Here is a 17,158-nt window from a genome sequence, read left to right on the forward strand (position 1 = left end):
AGACAAGTACTGTAACATACTCTAACTGTCCTTTTGTCTCTCCTACCACACCCTTATCTTGAATTGTCATGATAATACTATCTAGAACTTTAGACTTCATTAAAGGTTGTTAGATACTTTTTAAAATTTGGCTCTGTATGTAAAAAATACTTATCCAAATTATTAAATCACTCTTATTACTCAAATATTTCTATACAAAAATAAATGAATGTGGAAAAATTATGCAGTATATATTTGAGTTTAAATCTGATGGAGACTCTTCTTCAATCTACTTGCAAATCTCCTGGAACAATAAAGTAAAGATTGATACCAAAACTAAGGAAAATTTTATTAATGTGCTAAGTATGCAGATTTAAAAGGCACATTACATCCCAGACAAAATAAATGAAATTAACCATCAACTATTCTGGCAAGCTTCCTGAACAGCAAGGATAATGAAAAATTTCTGTAGCCTTTCACACGAACTGTTTAGTTTCCTATTGAGGTTCAAATCTCATGTACCACTAAATGCCAGAAAACACTGAATCAAAGATCACAAGTTACAAGGAAGAGACTGTGAGGCTCAAGAATGTAATAACCTGATAAATTTCTGATAATTTACTTAGGCCATAGATACGTTATCTCAGATATGTAAAAACTTATGTTCTAACCTACAGAGAAAAAATCAAAATTTAGAAGAGAAAATATGTGATATAAAAAATGTAGTTGCAACTTAAAAAGAAATTAAAAATGGAACTTATTCTAAATAATCATTGAAATATAGTTACAAAATCAAATTGATATGGTAAGAATAATTCAAAAGAAAAGGTTTGTAAAAATTACAATTTAATAATAAATGCAATCTGGACCCCAGATTATATTAACAATATAGGTGGATGTGAAAAGGAGAGACAAGTGTATGCATATGGGTCTGGCTCTTCCTTCTTCCTGACATGAAATTTAATGCAAATTCTATGATTCTCCTCATTACCTTCAGGTAATAATTAATATGTCAAATAATAATTAAAATTTAAACACTATTTAAGGATAACCCCCTTCCGTAACTCAGGCCTTTTACAAATTAACCCTCTGAGAAAATCTGTTTGGGTGCTGTTACTGATCCTTCCCATCTTCTAATGTAGTTTTCCTTTTGAACTCAATTTTATTGAAACTTAGAGGAGGAAGGGAAATCAGCATAAAGATGAATTAACTCCATGAGTAAATTTGAAGGGATGCCAATAAATAAAAATAAAGTTGCTCAATGATTACATTCCAAGGGTTATACTTGTCCAATGTATGTAATGGTTCCACAATTGCACCCTTTGTTTTCTTTCCTTTTATCTCTCCAGTATCAAGAACTGCCAGGCCCATCATAGGAACAGGGCAAATAGTCGTGATAAACGAGGAAGTATATGATGCAAATAAGAGCTGCCCTAAAACAAAATGACAAAGGTTAAAATACAGGGATGGACCAAGATATTCCAGCCAAGGGGAAATTAAAATAAAGCAGAAGAAGCAGGATACATTTTGCAGAGTTCAAGTAAAAAAGAAATAAATAACATATAAGGCATCAGTTCACGATAAAAAAGTATCATTAACCTTTAAGCTGTAAATAAAATAGCTTTGAAATATAGAAAGTAATGAGGGGAATTCCTTGGCAATCCCATGATTAGGACTCAGTGCTTTCACTGCATAGGGCGTGTTTTCAATCCCTGGTCAGGGAACTGCAAGCTACAAGGTAGGGCCAAAAAAAATAAAAATGAAAAAGAAGAAAGAAAATAATGATTATTTTTTTTAAAAAAGCAGAAACAAAAAACATGTTATTCTAGAAGATCATTTTTAACCTTTGACAGATCAAAAATGTAAACAATGACATATAGCATTTGCAATACAAGGGGAAAAAGAGGCCTATTAAAAATATATAGTTCATTATTGCCTTTGCAGCAACATGGATGGACCTAGAAATAATCATACTAAGTAAAATAAGTTAAGCAGAGAAAGAAGATATCATATGATATCACTTATGGAAACTAAAATAATGATCCAAAGGAACTATTTACAAAACGGAAATAGACTCACAGCCATGCAAAACAAACTTATGGTTTCCAAGAGGGCAAGGTAGAGGGTAAATTAGGAGTTTGGGATTAACATATACACACTACTATATATAAAACAGGTAAACAGCAAAGAGCTACTGTATAGCACAGGGAACTATACTCATATCTTCCAATAACTTATAATGGAAAAGAATCTGAAATTTTTATTTTTAAATCAATTTTGATTGGTGTATAGTTAGTTTACAATGTTGTGTTGCTGCTGCTGGTGCTGTCACTTCAGTTGTGTCTGACTCTGTGTGACCCTATGGACAGCAGCCCACCAGGCTCCTCTGTCCACATAATTCTCTAGGCAAGAATACTGGAGTAGGTTGCCATTTCCTTCTCCCAATGCTGTGTTAGTTGCTGCTATATGACAAAGTGAATCAGTTCTAATAAGCATTTGCTGTTGTTCAGTTGCTAAGTCATGTCCGAATCTTTTCAACCCCATAGACTGTAACCCACCAGTCTCCTCTGGATTGCCATTTCCTTCTCCAGGGAATCTTCCCAACTCAGGGATCAAACCCATGTCTCCTACATTGGCAGGTGGATTCTTTACTGCTGAGCCACTAGGGAAGCCCATATATATACATGTATATATATATATGCACTCCTTATAAGACTGTATTCCCATATAGGTCAGGGCTTGCCTGGAGAATCCCATGGACAGAGGAGCCTGGCAGGCTACAGTCCATAGGGTCGTGAAGAGTCAGACAGGAATCTAAAATAATGATCCAAATGAATCAGTCCCTTTGCCGGATCTCCAGGCTGGGAATAACATATATATATATATATGTATATATATATATATAAAATATATCTTATTATATATAAGATATATATATATCTAAAATATATCTTAAATGTGGAATCTAAAAAATTAAATGAATCTATTTACAAAACAGAAAGTCACAGATGCAGAAAACAAACTTATGGTTACTTATGGGAATGCAGCCCTACCCTTCAGCATAAAATTAGATTAAAGATCTATTTAGCATGGCCCTGCCCACTAGAGCAAGACCCAGTTTTCCCCACAGCCAGACCCTCCCATCAGGAAACTTCCACAAGCATCTTATCTTCATCCACCAGAGGGCAGACAGAATGAAAACCACAATCACAGAAAACTAACCAAAACTTATCACATGGGCCACAGCCTTGCCTAACAGAATGAAATTATGAGCCATGTCATGTAAGGCTACCCAAGACAGATGGGTCATGGTGGAGAGTTCTGAAAAAAAATGTGGCTCACTGGAGAAAGAAATGGCAAATCACTTCAGCATTCTTGCCTTCAGAACCCCATGAACAGCATGAAAAGGCAAAAAGATAAGACACTGAAAAATAAACTCCCCAAGTCAGTAGGTCCCCAGTATGCTAGTGGAGAAGCATGGAGAAATACCTCCAGAAGGAATGAAGAAGTTGAGCCAAAGCAGAAACAATGCCCAATTGTGGATGTATCTGGTGGTGAAAGTAAAGTCCAATGCTGTAAAGAACAATATTGCACAGGAACCTGGAAGTTTAGGTCCATGAATCAAGGTAATTGGAAGTGGTCAAAAAGGAGATGGCAAGAATGAACATAGACATTTTAGGAATCAGTGAACTAAAATGGACTGGAATGGGCAAATTTAATTCAGATGACCACTATATCTACTACTGTGGGCAATAATCCCTTAGAAGAAATGGAGTAGCCCTCATATCAACAAGAGTCTGAAATGCAGTACTTGGGTACAGTCTCAAAAACAACAGAAAGATCTCTGTTCATTTCCAAGGTGAACCGTTCAATATCACAGTAATCCAAATCTATGTCCTAACTATCAATGCTGAAGAAGCTGAAGTTGAATGGTTCTATGAAGACCTACAAGACCTTTAGAAAACTAACACCAAAAAAAATGTCATTTTGGAATGTAAAATAGGAAGTCAAGAGATACCTAGAGTAACAGGCAAACGGCCTTGGAGTACAAAATGAAGCAGGGAAAAGGCTAACAGAGTTTAGTCAAGAGAGCATATTGGTCATAGCAAACACCCTCTTCCAACAACACAAGAGACAGCTCTATACATGAACATTACCAGATGGTCAGTACTAAGATCAGAATGATTATATTCTTTGCAGCTGAAGATGAAGAAGCTCTATACAGTCAGCAGAAACAAGACTTGGAGCTAACCGTGGCTCAGATCATGAACTCCTTATTGTAAAATTTGGACTTAAATTGGAAAAAGTAGGGAAAATCACTGGGCCATTTGGGTATGACTAAATCAAATCCCTTACAATTATTAAGTGGAAGTGACAAATAGATTAAAGGGTTTAGATCTGATAGACAGCATGCCTGAAGAACTATGGATGGAGGTTCATAACATTGTATAGGAGGCAGTGATCAAAATCATCCCCAAGAAAAAGAAATGCAAAAAGGCATATGGATGTCTGAGGAGGCCTTATAAATAGCTGAGAAAAGAAGAGAAGCAAAAAACAAAGGAGAAAAGGAAAGGTCTGAATGCAGAGCTCTAAAGAATAGTAAGGAGTGATAAGAAAACTTTAAGTGTACAATGCCAAGAAATAGAGGAAAACAATAGAATGGGAAAGACTAGAGATCTCTTCAAGAAAATTAGAGATATCAAGGGAACATTTCATGCAAAGATGGGCACAATAAAGTACATAAATGGTATTAACCAAACAGAAGCAGAAGATATTAAGAAGAGGTGGCAAGAATACACAGAAGAGCTGTCCAAAAAATCTTCATGACCCAGATAATCACGATGGTGTGATCACTCACCTAGAGCCAGACATCCTGGAATGTGAAGTCAAGTGGGCCTTAGGAAGCATCACTGTGAACAAAGCTAGTGGAGATGAGGGAATTCCAGCTAAGCTATTTCAAATCCTTAAAAAATGATGCTGTGAAAGTGCTGTACTCAATACAACAGCAAATTTAGAAAACTCAGCAGTGCCCACAGGACTGGAAAAGGTCAGTTTTCATTCCAATCCCAAAGAAAGGCAATGCCAAATAATGTTCAAACTACCACACAATTGCACTCATTTCACACACTAACAAAGTAATGCTCAAAATTCTCCAAGACAGGCTTCACCAGTTCTTAAACTGAGAACTTCCAGATGTTCCAGCTGGATTTAGAAAAGGCAGAGGACTACTCCCCCTAAAAGGCAAATCTAGGGGGAGAGAAAATGATGTTTTTCTTGAGTTTGAGTGTAATGGACACAAGGGATCTTTTAGGGGTGATGGAAATATTTTAAAAGTTTACTATAGTGACATTTGTGTTGAAATTGTAAATTTAACACAGATGACTTTTATGTTGTGTAATTATACCTCAATAGAGATGCTTAAAAACTGAAAAAAGAAAAAGAAAAGAAAAGACAGAGAAACCAGAGATCAAATTGTCAACATCCGTTGGATCATAGAAAAAGCAAGAGAATTCCAGAAAAACATCTATTGTGCTTCATTGATTATACTAAAGCCTTTGATTGTGTGGATCACAACAAACCATGGAAAGTTCTTAAAGATATGGGAATACCAGACCACCTCACCTGCCTCCTAAGAAACCTGTATGTAGGTCAAGAAGCAACAGAACCACACATGGAACAACTGACTGGTTCAAAACTGGGAGAGGAGTACATCAAGGCTATATATTTTCACCCTGCTTATTTAATTTATATGCAGACTACATCATGTGAAATGCCGGGATGGATGAAGCATAAGCTGGAATCAAGATTGCTGGGAGAAATATCAATAACCTCAGATACGCAGATGACACCACACTTATGGCAGAAAGCAAAGAAGAACTAAAGAGCCTGTTGATGAAGATGAAAGAGGAGATTGAAAAAGCTGACTTAAACTTCAACATTCAGAAAACAAAGATCATGGCATCCAGTCCCATCCCTTCATGGCAAATAGATGGGGAAACAATGGAAACAGTGACAGAGTTTATTTTCTTGTGCTCCAAAATCACTGCAGATAGTGACTGCAGCCATGAAATTAAAAGACACTTGCTCCTTGGAAGAAAAGCTATGACCAACCTAGACAGCATATTAAAAAGTAGAGACATTACTTTGCCAACAAAGGTCTGTCCAGTCAAAGCTATGGCTTTTCCAGCATTCATGTATGGATGTGAGAACTGGACCATAAAGAAAGCTGAGTGCTAAAGAATTGATGCTTTTGAACTGTGGTGTTGGAGAAGACTCTTGAGAGTCCCCTGGACTGCAAGGAGATCCAATAAGTCAATCCTAAAGGAAATCAGTCCTGAATATTCATTGGAAGGACTGATGCGGAAGCTGAAGTTCCAATACTTTGGCCACCTGATGCAAAGAGCTGACTTACTGAAAAACCCTGTCTGCTGGAAATGATTTCCATTAAAAAAAAAAATTTGATTGGAAAAAATATATATTTTCTGTTTTAAATATGTTTATAAAAATTGATAGTTTACCATATTCACTAGGTTGGCCTACCAGTCATTCTGAATTTTATTACTTGAGACCAGAAACTAAACAGCTGTATTCTCCCTGTGGCTGGGGGTGCCCATGTGGCTCTGTTCTGGCCAAAGACACAGCAACATGAATCTCCTAGGGCTGCCTCATTGCCTCACTCCTCCTAACTGTCTAGCACATACATGGAATCCCCAAGATGGCCACGCCATCTCTGCAGATCAGGAGAGCAGGAAGAGAGAGAGCTTTGTTCCTTCATGCATGGTTGTCCTGAACTTCCTACTGTTCCAGGACATAAGTCAGCCCCTTGTTCTGGGACATAAGTCAACCTCTTCCTTGAGTGTGTTTTCTGGTACTTGCTGCTAGGTATAACACTAACTTAAATGGCTACAAAGGAAATATCAACAAATACACCAATACAACGGAGAAGGCGATGGCACCCCACTCCAGTACTCTTGCCTGGAAAATCCCATGGATGGAGGTGCCTGGTAGGCTGCAGTCCATGGGGTCGCAAAGAGTTGGACACAACTGAGCGACTTCACTTTCACTTTTCACTTTCACGCATTGGAGAAGGCAATGGCAACCCACTCCAGTGTTCTTGCCTGGAGAATCCCAGGGACGCCGGAGCCTGGTGGGCTGCCATCTATGGGGTCGCACAGAGTCGGACACGACTGAAGCGACTTAGCAGCAGCAGCAGCAGCAAACCAACACAAAACCTTTCTGTACACAGTCTTTAACTAAATTCAAGAAAACTAGAAATAAATAAGAGTTTTTAAATCAATTATAAAATTTAGAGTATTCTCATGATGACCAGCAAAGCAGGAAATAAGCATGCAAATATATACTAGGACTAAAATAAAATTAAGGTACTAAGTTGAGAATTCTCAAAATATAATAAATTACCACTTCTACTCCCTAGAATTCTTTTTCTACCCTTTCTGCTTTCTTTTTTCCCTAAAATTTATCACTTTCTCATATACCACATAACCTACTCTATCTTTTACTTAAGTTCCACCTTCTCCTACTAAAATGTAAATGTCACAAAGCCAGAGATTTTTGTCTGTTTTATTCACTATTAAATTCCCAGCCCTTGAAATATTGCCTGGCTCATAGTAGACTTTCAATAAAATTGTTGAATGAATTAATAATTCCTCTGAAGGCAAATGCATAATTTTAATTATTATTAAAACCATGAATGAAAATAAATAATCCCAACTCGTTGAAAGAGATAAATTATACTCAATTATCTAATAAAATATCTAAGTAAAGAAGAGAAAAATAATAAAAATAAACAGTAATTAATGAATTTTGAAAAGTAGGTTGAACAGTTAAATGAAGAATCTCTTGGTGAAAAAATATAGTGGATAAACTTCTAGTAAATCTAATCAAGAAAAGTTGAAAACCACAATAAAACAAAACTAGGGACAAAAAAAGCTATTATAACAGCTAGAAAAAAGAGTAATTAATGATGGTAGAGGTCCATTTCTAATTCCTTGCCCATAAAATTTAGTCTTAAAAAACAGACAATTTTCTGTGAAAATATAAATTTAAGAAAATCAACAAAATCTGCATAGAGGAATAATCATCTATAACAAAGAAACGGAGGGTTATCAAATCATTATTTTTAAAAATAGAAAACTTTCAGGATTTTTCCTACTAGTTCTTTCCAACTTTCAAGGAAATATAAGTCTCTTGTGCACAGAAAACTACTAATAATACAGGAAAACATGAAATTTTTGTTGAATTGCATCAAGTACCTTTTCACTATCCATTGATGTTATTTTCTCTGAGTCTATTGCTCTGATTTAAGGTGTTAATAAAAGTTCTAATAACAAATCATTGCTGCATTCTTGTGGTGTGAAAATATTTTTCTATACTGTTGAATTATGTTTGCTGGTCCAACAGCACAATAGAAAATTAAACAGCCAATTAAAGAGTAGGGTCTAAAGGAATTTTTATGACATGAGAAAATGCTTACGAAATAGTGTTCTTTAATCATTTCATTTCCTCTAATTAGTTGAAAATTATACATCTTTATTCTTCAATACAGTATTTCTTAACCTTAAATTCCACCTTGTCTGGAACTCCACTGTTATCTAGACTTTTAATATTTCTTACAGTGTGGCTTATAGATAACTGATGGTCTCCAGTGGTCTATCAAATTATGTTCCAGGATCTTGACAATTTTAGATGAGAAAAATAATGAAACCATTTTGTTCACATACATTTCCCCACTTTGAAATATAGATTTAATAATGATTTTTACAGAAATCCCATCACTATCTAGAAACTGTTGTGTTTTTTAAAAGGTCATGTCAGTTCGCCTCAGGTAATAATAGTATGAAATTCTTCTCTGTTAACTCATTTTCATATTAATTGCATATTTGCACATTTTCATTAATTAAAAGACCTTATCCAAAGGAGCTGGACAAGTTAGACCCCATTTTTCTCCCCCATACTCAGCAGCTGGTAGGAAGCCCGTCTGCCTCTAAAGTCGTGACATCATCTACCTGCCTTCTCTGTGTGCTGTACTTGCGGAAGCTAGCATTTTCCCACACCATTGGCACATCATTCGCATATTTGCATTATTTGCATACTCTTTACATCTGGTATATTTGCATTTTGTTTTTTGCTTTAGAACTCAAGTTCAACAAAATGGATCAGTGGGTCAAGAGTATTAGATTAAGGGGTAAGAGGGTTAAGACAGTAATTGACAAGCTGATTCAAAGATGTGCATGGAAATACAAACAATCTTCAGGAGTCAAAACTGTCTCAGTACAGAATAAGATTTACTTTATTAATTTTAAAATATTTTTATGATTTTGAATGATTGGTACAGTATAGGTATATTTCTTGAATAGCTTGAACCTGACATTTTAGGACTGAAATATGTAGAAAATAAGATTTCGGACAGTAGAAACTAACATATTGTAAAGCAACTACGTTCCAATAAAAATTAATTTAAAAGAGAAAAAAGATATCAGAATTTTAAAAAAATTTATTGAAGTATAGTTGATTTACAATGTTGTGCCAATTTCTGCTGTACAGCAAAGTGACTCATATATACAGGTATATATATTCTTTTTTTTTTAACTTTTATTTTACTTTACAATACTGTATTGGTTTTGCCATATATTGACATGAATCCACCATGGGTATACATGAGTTTTTAAAAATTATTTTCCATTATGATTTATCACAGAATATTCAATATAGTTTCCTGTGCTATATATTAGGACCTTGTTGCTTTTCCATTCTAAATGTAGTAGTTTGCATCTACCAACCCCAAGCTCCCAGTCCATCCCTCTCCCTCCCGCCTCCCCCTTAGCAGCCACAAGTCTGTTCTCTGAGTCTATTTCTGTTTTGCAGATAGGTTTATTTGTGCTATATTTTAGATTCACATACCAGAATTTTTAATAAGATATCAGAAGTGAAGATATCAGAATTTTTAATATGACAAAACAAATAGCACAAAATTGTGGTGCATTAGACTCTTTCCCATTCAGTTCAGTTCAGTTCAGTCGCTCAGTCATGTCCAACTCTTTGAGAACCCATGAATCGCAGCATGCCAGGCCTCCCTGTCCATCACCATCTCCCAGAGGTCACTCAGACTCATGTCCATCGAGTCAGTGATGCCATCCAGCCATCTCATCCTCTGTCGTCCCCTTCTCCTCCTGCCCCCAATCCCTCCCAGCATTAGAGTCTTTTCCAATGAGTCAACTCTTTGCTTGAGGTGGCCAAAGTACTGGAGTTTCAGCTTCAGCATCATTCCCTCCAAAGAAATCCCAGGGCTGATCTCCTTCAGAATGGACTGGTTGGATCTCCTTGCTTGAACATTTTCTTCAGCTGTCCAAAAAAGACAATGACAATACTGGATCTGTTTGAAAACTCAACACCCAAATGCTGCAACTCTTCACCTCCTCTGAAAGGAAGAGGGGCCCAGCTTTCAGTAAAGCAGGGAGTACTGGTGGTAGTCCACTGGAAGAGGGAGTTCCCTGCTTGTTTGGTGCTGACATCCGGCTGAATGTCCCCTCTGTCAGACAGTCTACTGAACTCTATTAAGGTTTTATGCCATGAGAATGTGCCAAAGTCTCCTGTTCCCTTCCCTCCTTCCTCCCCCTAACTGCGAGTTCCAGACAACTGCAACTCTTTCTCTGCATCCACAGCTCATGCTAGACCAGCACCAAGAATTATACTCCCTTTACTTAAGAAGTGGTCGGAACTTTAATCTGGAGGTCATGAGTTTGCTTGCTGCCAACTACGCAGTATGGGGGAGAGAAAAGGGGTCAGCTCCACCAGTCACAATTAATTATCCTGATCATTGCCCTCAACACCCTTCGCGCTCTTCATAGTGTCCGGACCTTTCCTGGAGCTTGTCCAAGGCTTCCTGAGGAAGGAGACTGAGTTGTAGGAAGATGCTCCTTATGGGTATTTTGGGTGGTGTTTTTTCTTCTCTTAGCTGCCCTAGCAGAGGAGGAAGCAGCAGAAAAAAAGGTGAATGACAGTAAACAAAGGAAGAAATAATTTGACAAAGCAAGTTCCCTGAAGGTCTAGAAAAAAAATGGAATTGAGAACACAGGTAGAATAGGAATAGCATCATTTTTTCTTCTGTTAAGAGGAGAGAAGTGAGGAAAGCAGGGGGCAAGGAGAGCCTTAGAGAAAAGATCACAGTGCCTTGGGTGTAATAGGAACTCAAATACTTACTGAATTCAATAGAGGTTAACTGGGCTTCCCAAGTGGCGCTAGTGGTAAAGAACCCGTTGGCTGATGCAGGTTCATAAGAACCCTGGATCAGGAAGACCCTCTGGAGGAGGGCATGCAACCCACTCCAGTATTTTTGCCTGGAGAATCCCATGGACAGAGGAGCCTGGTGGGCTACAGTCCATAGGGTCACAAAGAGTCGGACACAACTGAAGTGACTTAGCACACACGTAGCTGTTAACTAGTGACACAAACTACCAGCTCCTAGTGAATAAGAAAAAGTGTCATTGAAACAGAATATCCAGGAATCAGCTACAGGGAAATGTAATATATCAATAGATATTTAGAACAGAACACTGGGCTGGATCAGCCATGAGTTCACCTAATAGAGCAAATGGGACACTCAGTAGTTGCCCATTACTTTAAATATGATGATTACCAAATGCATCACACTAATCAACATTCCAGGACTAACCTGCACCAGAAGCACAAATGCCTTCCCTCCCACCTTTAAATATTTCCAAAAGATTAAAGGAAATTAACAAGGACTGAGCTCTTAAGTGTCAGGCTCTATGCCAAATACCCTAATACACTGCAGTTCCATTTAATTCCTCACAACAACACTATGGAAGAAAGTGACTCAGAGAAATTAAGTGCTTTGCCAAAATTTTGGATCTAGAAAGCAGAGCTGGAATTCAAACTCAGCCCTGCTTCACTTAAAAAACCACTCTTCGCACATATCACAATGCACCAATGAAGAAAAAAGTTTAACCTCCAGTAAATTAATTGCATGCCAGAAAGAGACCATTCAGGTATCAATACCTAACAGAGACAATATCCAGCAGAAAAGTGTCACTTAACCTTACTCTTTTCTATAGCCCTGTAAAGTGTTGTAGATTTGTGGGCATTTTCAGAAAACTGACAATTTTGTGTGAACAGAGCATAACTTTTTGTCCCTCTCTAGATTTCCTCTATTCCAGTGAGAAAGCAATTTTAAAATGCCTCCTATATTTCTCCCTCTGAATCTGAGGTCCTCTTATTATTTTCTGTTGTCAAAACTCAGACAAACCTTATTATTTTATTAGGTCATCGGATGATTTATATGTCTCCTAGGGGAGTGGCTGTGGAAGAGAGAGTGATGGGGAACGTCAGGCCCTGAGTGGACTGAGCTCACCCATTAAGTTAGCCAGTTTGCCCTGCTCTTGACAGTTATTAATGCTCCTGCCTCCTGCTGCTTCCAATACTTGTTCTTCAGGAACACCAGTTCCAGGTGTAACGGTTGCATCGTGGCAGCGCTTAACAGCCCAAATGTGCCAGTGGTTTAGTCTTGCTGGAACAGTTCCTTGGTTGGCCCCCTTCCAATGCATCATCTAGGAAGCCCAAAGAGACCAGCATGAGCAGTCAGCCTCTGGAACCAACCAGCACACCTTTGCTAGGGCAACTTCCAAGTTCAAATTGTTTCTCAGGAAGCAAAGCATTGTGTACTGCTTACTATCTATTTGTCCAACAGTTCTTGCTTTACCTTCATCAGCTGGGTGAGCCCTACAAGCTGACTGCCCACAATATGTTATTTGTGGCCATTTCTTGCCATAGGCTGGGCAAATAGGGACAGTGAGAGGTGTGATTCCCTTGTATCAGTTGGGTCTACTAGGTTAAGCTGGGTAACAAATGACCCCAAATCTCAGCAGCTTACAACAACAAAGGTCTCATCTGTGTTATATGTTCACTGTGCCTTGGCTTCATCTCTGCACCATGTCCTCTTCACTCTGGGACCCAAGCGAATGGAGCAGTCTCTCTGGGGAATATTGAGTCTGTGGCAAGGCAAATGAAGCATGACAGAGCACAAGCTCGTTCTTAAAGCTTCTGTCCCCACTTCATCAACAAAGCAATCATGTGGCCACTTTCGATACCAACAGAGCGTGTGTGCATGCATGCTAAGTTGCTTCAGTCATGTCCAACTCTGTGCGAGCCTATATACTATAGCCCTCCAGACTCCTCTGTCGATGGGATTCTCTAGGCAAGATACTAGAGTGGGTTGCCATGCCCTCCTTCAGGGGGTACCAACAGCTAGGGAACATGAAACCCTCCTTCAGGGTGCAGCATCCCATAGAGGGGCGGCAAATGTTTTGAGCATTAACACAATTTGCCACCCTCACTGCGATGGTGACCTGGTGTTACATCACCAAGTTCCCTTGGAAGAAGCATCACCTGTGAAGCCCCAGTCTCAGGACATCACGAGATTCTGCCAGGACAGCAGAGACCCGCTCATCTTCTCAGTCACTCTGGCCACGTTGAGTTCAGCTCCTCTGCCACTGACAGACGGCACTCTTCTTAGAGACTCCCTGAGGTGAGTCAGGGTGTTGCTCCTGGTTTTTGTAATTCCGAGGTTGTGTAAGATCCCAGTACCTAAAGAAGCAGATCTCAACCCCTGCCCAGCCCCCGAGTCAGAGTGGCTAGAGAAATTCCTCCACCAGAGGCCACATTTGTGCCAGTGAAGGACACTGCACTCTGACTCACTTCTTTTTACAGCCTGACAGAGACCAAATTAGATCACTTTGAAGGAATACATTATGACCCATCTGTCCATTCAAATAAATCACTGACCTTTCTCTTTTTTTTGCCGGAGTAGAAGGGTGTTCAAAACAGTTGTCTCCATGATAAATCTTTACCACTTTAGTAGTATAAATGTTGTTGAGCTTGACGTTTTATGCTATGATTATTTCTGCATTAAAATGTAAAGGACTTAAGAAGATAAGGCAGCCCTCAGCAACATCAGGCACATATGAAATAAAGATGATTTAATGATTTAAATTATGTTAATATACAGAAAATGCTCATGCAGAAAATTTTTTTTCTAAATATGATTATTCAAAATTTACTAGTTTAAAACCATTTCAAAATGTTAATAATATAATAATTTTAAATATACCATTTGGGATACCATGCACATAAATTATATGTACACATATGTATAATTTATTGAGCATCATGCATTTATAACTCATATAAATCAGGGAGACAAAGAAAATTCACTCAAAAAGTGTCTCCCATGGTGATATCAGAGAAGGCACTGGCGACTCACTCCAGTACTCTTGCCTGGAAAATCCCACAGACGGAGGAGCCTGGTAGGCTGCTGTCTATGGGGTCGCAGAGAGTCGGACATGACTGACGCAACTTAGCAGCAGCAGCAGAAGCATAGTGATATATTATGCCACCACTGCTGCTGCTGTAAATCACTTCAGTCGTGTCCGACTCTGTGCGACCCCATAGACAGCACAGCCTCAAAACTGCTGGACTACTGTAGTTGTTTTTAAATTCACATTAAAAAACAACTGATATTGCTTCATTCAAGAAATCTTTACTCAGCACCAATCATGAATCAGGCACTGTTCTGGGCACCAGAGATACAGTGAGAAGAAAGCAGATAAAAATTCCAGCCTTAAATGCATGCTTTCAAATGTTTGCTACAGTGCTATTTACAATAGCCAGGACATGGAGGCAATATAAATGTCCATCAACAGAGGAATGGATAAAGAAAATGTAGTACATATATACAATGGAATATTACTCAGCCATAAAAAAGGAACGAATTCATTTGCAGCAACATGGATGGACCCAGAGTTTGTCATACTGAGTGAAGTCAGACAAAGACAAGTATCATATAGTATCACTTATATGTGGAATCTAAGAAAAACTGGTACAAATGAACCTATTTATAAAACAAAAATAGAGTCACAGATGTAAGAAAAAAACTTATTGTTACCAGGGAGGAAAAGAGGGGCAGGATGAATTGGGAGACTGGGATTGACATATACACACTACTATATATACAATAGATAACTAATGAGGTCCTAGGCTTCCCTGGTGGCTCAGATGGTAAAGAATCTGTCTGCAACACAGGAAACCTGGGTTCCATCCCTGGGTCGGGAAGATCTTCTGGAGAAGGGAATGGCTAACCACTTCAGTATTCTTGCCTGGAGAAGTCCATGAACTGAGGAGCCTGGTAGGCTACAGTCCATGCGGTCCCAAAGAGTCAGGCATGACTGAGTGACTTTCATAATAAGGACCTACTATATAGCACAGGGAACTAAATATAATGTAAAGACCTATATGGGAACAGAATCTAAAAAAAGAGTGGATATATATATCTGGCTGATTCACTTTGCTGTACAGCAGAAACTAACACAACATTGTAAATCAACTATACTCCAATAATTTTTTTTTTTTTAATTCCAGCTGTCACAGAACTTAGGTCCTAGTTGGAGGAGAAAGATGACAAAAAGTATACAGTGTCTATTTTCTGTACACATCACCTGACCAACTCTCTAACCTTCTCCATCCCAATCTATGAGTCTGTACAGACCACACAACACACTCACCCTCTGACCTCTGGTTGCATTTGGCCAAAGGGAGGCACTTGTGACAAAAAGTGAGAGTAAAGTTGGGGCATTTATTCATCATGGAATGGCCACATCCTCCTCTCAAAGGCAGCCCTCCTCCCGCCTCCATCCTCTCTAAACTCCTCTCTCCATTCTAGAGATCGCCCCTTCCCTTGGCCTCTCCACTCCTAGGAGCGGCAATGGCTCCCCACCCCCACGGCCACAATTACGGCCCCATGGCACTACACCAACTCTCACAGGCTTCTCTAAACCTTGCCCACACTTTCCTTAATATTTCCTTTATTAGCCTGTCCTTGGGTCACCAAGTTCAAGGGGATTGTTTCCTGTTATAACCAACACACACAAAAAACAAAGAAACAGACTATATAGTAATTTAAATGTTGGTAAGCGCTGTTGGTAAAAACAAAGCAGGGCAAGTTGAGAAGGTGTAGTGGGTTAGGGCAGGTGGGTGCTTATTAAGTCCTGTATTCAGAACAGGCTTCATCAGTAAAAGTATGTAATCTATTTGCATACCTCCTGGCAGAACTTTGGCTTCCCTGGTGGCTCAGACGGTAAAGCATCTGCCTGCAATGCGGGAGACCCAGGTTCGATTCCTGGGTCGGGAAGATCCACTGGAGAAGGAAATGGCACTCCACTCCAGCACTCTTGCCTGGAAAATCCCACGGACGGGGGAGCCTGATAGGCTACAGTCCATGGGGGTCACAAAGAGTCGGACACGACTGAGCGACTTCACTTTCACTTTAGCAGAAATTTCAAAGGAAAATTTATTTTAAAAAAAAGAAAAAACTTAAAATGTAAAACCTGGATTTGAGGACCATCGCTGGTTGAAGCAGAGTTGGGGTAAAGGCTCAGAATTCTCCCACACTGCCTGGTCCTCCTGGGCCCCCAAAGTCACACAGGGTCCTCCCACCATTGACTTCTGATGCATTGCTATTGACCCTAGAACTCTGAGATACTCAGAGCTAAGGGTGATAGAAAATACTCAGTTCTTACTCCTCTCCAAGTTTTATGCCACATAGTTCCTTAGAAACATAAATCTACTCATCTCACCCTCAGCAATAGCTTTTACAGAACCATGATTTAATTATGTTCTTGATTTTTCATATTTATTTGTAATATTGGCATTAAAGATCTTGTCCCTGCTTTTTCTGTGTCTTTTTTTACAAAGACCCATATTATAAATTATATCAGGAGCAGGAAAATCTTTGTCACTCCTGATGAAAGAAGCTGTTTCCTTCTGCTGGACAAGGAAACGTATGTATTCTTTCATGTCTTCCTCTTGGCGCTGGCTGACAGGAAACTCAGAGCTAAGGGTCTTGCTTAACTGCTATGACTTTTTTCAAAACCATTTTCTTAATGTAATTTTCCTCTCCAGGTTCTCTTTGTTTGGCTTATGTTTTGTATGTTTTGCATCATTGCATTTATGGTTTTCTTATGGAGGTAGGTAGGCTGGAAATAAACATCATGATGCAATCTAATTGAAATATTTGACTGATTTTGATTAACTTCTTCTGGCTATATCTACAACATCAAAATAATCTATCAATTATAAAAATTTTTGG

Source organism: Oryx dammah, unplaced genomic scaffold (assembly GCF_014754425.2).
Source record: "Oryx dammah isolate SB20612 unplaced genomic scaffold, SCBI_Odam_1.1 HiC_scaffold_29, whole genome shotgun sequence".
Lineage (NCBI taxonomy): Eukaryota > Metazoa > Chordata > Mammalia > Artiodactyla > Bovidae > Oryx > Oryx dammah.